We start from the raw sequence: 6,310 nt of genomic DNA, 5'->3' as shown, positions 1-6,310 counted from the left end.
TTGGTTTGGGTCGCTGTAGGGGTGCCACAGAGAGCTGGACCTGTCTGTCACAGCAGGAGGATGCTGCACCTCACTGGTGGGCTGAACTTCCACTTGGGGACTGGAGGCTCCACTTTGCAGCTCACCTGCCACACTGAATCCCTTCTGCCGGGGAGACAACCTCCCCTGGTCCTCCGTTGGGACTACTCTGGAGCACTGTGCTGAGCATCCTCAATAACCACCCAACAAAGCACTGACAACTGCTTAATTTTTTTTTTCTCTGTATTTTGTTGCTGAGAGTTTATCGAATAAATGATACAGCTCAGAATTAAGGAAATAATGTCAGTTTACCATGAGTATTTAAAAGCATGTTATGATACTACCTGTAAAACACCACTAATATATTGTTAATAGTCTATCCTGAAGTGAATTTATGTCATTATTAATCAGTGACAAAGCCACCTATATTTTTCCTGTTTTCATAATATGGTAGTTTATACACAAAGTTTATACACTAGTAGTGGTGGACATTTGGTTTCTTCTGGATAGCTGCAGATATGCAGAGTAACTTGCCCCATGGGTATGTTTTATTTAGCAAGACAGGACTTCAAAGTGAAAGGGTAACCATTTCTGATCATAACCTTGGCTTTTCACTTCTAGTAATTATCCTTTAATTGCATTACCCTATTTGAAATAGAGTTGTAATTGGAAAAAAACAATTTGACATTCCCTGATGCGTACTCTGACATGCATTATTTGCCTTTTATTCAAATATAAATGTTCTCTATAATACTGACAAGGAAAGGGGAAAAATAAAGCAAAATTGAAATGTCAGTAGCAATTTCTGACATGTGAGAAGCATCATCAACTAGTGCTGGATGGTAGGCAAGAGTTTTCAAGTCACTTTAAAAAAAAATCAAATTGCAAAATTAGCGGAATGGGAGGAAACGAGAGATGTAAAGGGAAAAGAGCTGCAGCTCCGTTCCTCCAGGAGCTCTCCCTGTTGCACAGGGTGGTATCAAAACACCGAGCCAGCTACCAGCTGTAATTGAGTGATGGATGGGCCTTTCAGATTACATTGAAGCAGAAGATGCAGACGGATAATTTCCAACCTTCCAGTTAACTGCTGAATAATTGTTAAGGCCAATAAAAGTCAATGAAACGCAGGTTCCCTTTACTCGTACGCTACAGGACAGAACACGCGATTATGTAGAAAAGTGGTTTTACATCTTCCTTCTTGGGCAGATTCAAACAAATCCACTCTGATCAGTGGCAACTTACAGCATGTTATTTGCACCTTGTGTTTCTGAGAGGTGAGCTCCAACTAGTTTGGCTGAACCAACGTCATATACAGTCCTATAAGCACTTACACATACACACAGCTTTTCCAAGATTTGGAAGAAGGGGAAACTATCTGATGGGGCTCAGGATCTGAATCAGCCTTAGACCATCTAGGGCACCGTGCAAATAAATTACAGGTGCAAAGTTAGTGGCTTAGATTCTGCAATTCTGGAGGAAAAATACTAATTAAAACTGACTATGTGCTCAGACAGTACCTGAGGAAACCCATGGCTCAGCATGGTACCCCAGTTTGGGATGAAGGTACCCGGTTGGGATGGGGGTGTGTGTGCTGGATGTTGCAGTTCACTCACACCAGAGGAGGAGAAACTGCAGACATCTTCTGCAGCGATGCCTGTGACAGATGTCCTTTGTCAGTGGCCCTGCATTCTCATCTGCTCCAAACCAGAACCAGCCCAATGTTTTACTTCAAAGAGTCAGCAGTTCACAGACAAGAAATTAACACAGGGGAGTCATAAAGCAGAGGTAGCTGGCACAGACTAGGCTGGATGAATTCTGCCTTTCTGGCTTTTATCACAAAAGCAAAAACAAACCCAAAGAACAACAGTAGGAAGAAAACCTTCTCTTGAGAAAAATAAAATTCTGGCTTTGTCTAGAGGTATAACCAACTTTCATTAGTGTAGGTTAATTACTCTGTGCTTTCTACCCTGCTAGCTCATTATGACCACATCCAACAGAAAGCACATGAAAAGTTATCTATTTTACTGCTCTGTGTTCAGCTGTCCCAGTCTCCAAGCCTGACTCTGAACTCCAACGGGAAGCCCAAATATTTAAGCCCAGATCCAGGCATTTGGCAGTTAATGTTTCACAGGGACTTCAGGCTTCTCCGGATCTAGTCTTTAGGGGACAATCCTGTAAAATTTACCCAAACATTTTATTTTGGGACCCCAGCAGCAGAAGGAGAATTTATTTTCAGTGCACACTGATGGTTGCTCCATAACTGCCTTCCACTGGGTGGGCTCAGTGGCTTCTTAAGATCCCAAATTCATAGGATCTTGGGGGGCAGTCTCTGCTCCTGTGTCAGTACAAAAGCACACATAACAGCTGAGGGTGAACTGTGTCTTTGTTTGAACAGTCCCATCAACATAACAGCTGAGGGTGAACTGTGTCTTTGTTCGAACAGTCCCATCAGCTTCAACATTTCATCATGACACATTTCACTTGCACAGAATCCATCTGTTTGGCCTGCTTACCCACCTAAGTGATTTCTCTGAAGTCAATAGGACTGTTAATATGAGCTCATCAGTGAGACAGAACAGCCTGCTATTGCCAGTCAAATACACAGACAAACTGGCTTGAGGGAACAGTGTGGCTGAGATTTGGGGCCCCCAAATGAGCAGCCCATACCATTTAAAAAGTCTGGCTGGAGGCTAGGCATCCTACACAAATGTGTTCAACAGAGTAATAACTCCAATTTTCTCCTTTCTTAGAGATTGAGCTGAAACTTCCAGGAAGCAGCACAAAGGTAATAAGTGAAAACTAAACTGAAATATAATCTCTCTAATTGATACCTATTAACAGGAGCTGGTCATGAAGAGAAAGGTTGCAATAAGATTGAAGTCACCTGGCAGGACCCAGCCCGTCTGATTGGGAATTGTTGAGGCAGTCACCTGCCAGAGCACAGCTGTCTTATATAACAGAAGGAAAGGAGCAGCCTGGAGGTTTGGTGGTAGGGATTTTCGTGCTTGTTTGATTTAGAATATTTTTGTGTGTGTGTTACAAACTTGCAACAGAAAATTGAAGTGAGGACATAACTCACTCTCTTGAATACATCTGGATTATCAGGTACTCTGGAAGGATGAACTAGAATGAGAAACACTAAATTTAGGAAACTTCACTACTGAAAGTTGGGAAAATTTGTTTTTTCTACCTTTAAGTGAAGTAGTTGTGTTAATGGAATTGCTCTATAGTCTTTATATACATATTAGATTATGATGCTTGTTTCTTTTCTATCTGGGATGGGCTCTGAAGGACATGCTTTAATCCTTTGTTCCAGTTTCTTAGATGACTTAAAAGGCCTTAAGAACTGTGAACTGAGTATGATTCCAGTGATTTCTCTTTGAGAAGTTTTTAAGTTCTGATGGTTCTGGTAAGAGGCTCAAATTTGGATGTTTGGCTGATGTTTGCTGGGACTACTTTGTTCTTTTTCTGTGTGTGTGGAGATCAATGTTGTCTGCTCCATAGTATTAATTCAATAGCTACAATGAACAATCTAAAGTAGGTAGAGTTATCAGGTAAAATGCAAGAACAAATGGAAGAATAGCAAGGAGAATATCAGAAGATGACAGAAGAGAATTGCTTTTACATCTGGTTGTGGACTCTAAATCACTGTTTACTCTGGAGAGGTTAAAGTAGATAGTGCTGTCACCTGTGGGAGAGATGGAGAACTGAGTTTGTTGTACTCTAGTTGCTAATATTTTGCTAACTAGAGCCGAGACAGGCAAGTCTTTTAGTGAGCTGGATAGATCTAATTTGCTAGTGAGTATGTGTGAAGGGCTGGCAAAGGAAGCTGGGGAGAAAAAGGGAAGAATTTTCTCACCACTTAATGACAGTAGGAGACCCAAGGAAACTTTTCCCATCTCCAGCTGCCCCTCTTATCTTTCCCCACCCTTCCCACCACAACATATGCTAGACTTCTGGTTACTATTCTACCTACTCCGACAAAATACTGTCAGTGTTTTATCTGTTTGTCTGGGAAACAGGATGTGTGTGGTTCTTCAGCTCTGTGCTGCCCACTGGCAGTGGCACCAGTGTGGATGCCAGAAAATCACCTGTTTTGCTTAAGGCCGCAGGACCCTGCTGTGAGTGCCTTTCTCAGCTACCTAATACTGAGTTTCTAAGGGAATCCTCATGTAGAAGCTTTAAACCAAGGTTTCATAGCATACACTGTAAATTGTATCTGTGAAGAATTGTGTTGATCTCTACTGAAAGAACTAACAATTGTCAAAGTAGTTGGGGGAAGGGGTAGGTGAGCAGCTTTTATAAAGATCAAAAAGGAACTTTTTTCTGAATTTTAATTGCTAATATTGTACTTGGGTCTGCTATATTTCAACCTCACAGACGTTGAGCAATGTATCTCTTGTCTTGGGCTCCATTCCTGGACTTGTCCAGTAATGAAATCCCCCCTGCTCAGGCGACTGGGGATACATCTCTAAGAGGTGCAGCAGGAGTTGTTCCTGGTCAGGTTTGCAGTAAACTGATGCCCTCTGCTGGGTGTGAAGAATTCCTAAAATATAAAAGCCCCATTTCAGAGCAGTATAACGACTTTCAACAAAACCTCTACAAAGAGTGAACCGGGCAGTTTAATCGCAACCATTCACACCTCCTTACAATACTTTTAAATATATGCTTGGAGGAGAGCTGTTAATTTGAAATCTAATAGCAGTGAATGAACATAAGAATAGTTCCATTTACAGCTTCCATGTTGGTAAATACTAGATGCAACTTGTAATTAACAATCTTTAAATGCAAATACAGTCATTTTAATAAACTGCTCCTCTAGGAACAGTTAGAATTTAAAACCATGTATAACTTCAAGTTGGAGAGAACTGTTTAGCTTGTTTAGAGTTGTCATTTGTATAAAACTGACTAGCTAGAAATCAGTATTAGGGTAAATAAAACTTTAAAAATGTGTGCTGGACTAGCAGAACATCTGTGTTTAGATAACATAGGCCTGTGATAGATTTAGAGGCGCTCCATCAAATGTGCTTGAGATTCCTGCCCTGCTGTGGGAAAGATTAAAGCACAGTGGTAAACTACACCTGTGTGAATCCTTGATAAACAGGTGAAACCAGGAGGTTTGCTGATCTTCTAGAAAGGACCAAGTTCCATGGTGCCTGCATTCCTACTTGTGTGCCTCTGCCTGGATGCTGCTTCAGAGATCCCCTGGTTGGCAAGGTAATGAAAACAAACTTATTGTTTGCATTTTGTCCATGTTTTTGTGGTTGTTCCTGCATCCTGCCTGTGCCAGCTCACACAGCAATTAAGGTCATGTTTTAACATGGTAACAGGGGTATATCTGCAGTTGGTTTTTCTCTTTAGTGCATGCAGAGTTTAAAGTGGTTATTATACCTGTTTTAGAGTGGTTATTACACCTGGTTTATGACCTTTGGCTTTTATGGAAAATAGTTGTTTCCTTTGTCTGTATTAAAAGAATGTGCTGTTTAACAGGCTTAGCTGTAGAGTAATTCTGAAAGATAAGGGACTATGTATATTATTGGGAATAAAATGCAATCACTTTAGATGATGATAAAATAGGTGGTGTATTATGCTGACAGGATAAGTTTGTGTGGTCTTTATAAAAGCATATGGAAAGAAATCAGAGAAGTTAATAGCTGTAAGCATTTTAAATCTAGCAAGATGGTAAAGTTTGACACACAACAATGTCTTTTAACAGAAAAATAAATGAAGAGGGTATGAAGTGTATAAAAACATATCATTGAACTTAATAACACGCTACAACCTAGGCAAGTTGAGGAAATGCAGCTAAATGGAAATATCCTAAATAAGCAGGACATGTGAACAACTAACACAAACTTCTGTTTTACTGTAAAACCCCCTAAGTCTCTTGTAGCAACCAGCAGTCCCCAGTGCTTTTAGTCAAACAGCAGTCCTATGCAGTTTGCTAGGAAACAACCTGAATCGTTTATTTGGGAAAGTACTCATGGCTAGTGAATCTGTAAAATGAGAGACTGAATACACTAACTTTTCAGAGACTTAATGGAGATGGAGAATACAGTTCTAATAATGGAATGCTCTAGGCAATTTAGGCTACCGGTAGACTCGCATTTCACTTCAGTGAAGTGCTGTTAACAGTCACTGAATCCAAAGTCTAACTGTGGACTAACCAGTGATAGATCATATTCGTCAAACAGTTAGAAGCCTATTAAGTTTATTAACAATGGGTACTACTGACTCTGGTCTAATTTAAAAAATAATAAATACATAAAAGCACAAGATTGGGCCAGTTTCC

Source organism: Calidris pugnax, unplaced genomic scaffold, assembly GCF_001431845.1.
Source record: "Calidris pugnax isolate Ruff unplaced genomic scaffold, ASM143184v1 scaffold177, whole genome shotgun sequence".
Classification (NCBI taxonomy): domain Eukaryota; kingdom Metazoa; phylum Chordata; class Aves; order Charadriiformes; family Scolopacidae; genus Calidris; species Calidris pugnax.
This window is presented reverse-complemented; position numbering follows the sequence as displayed.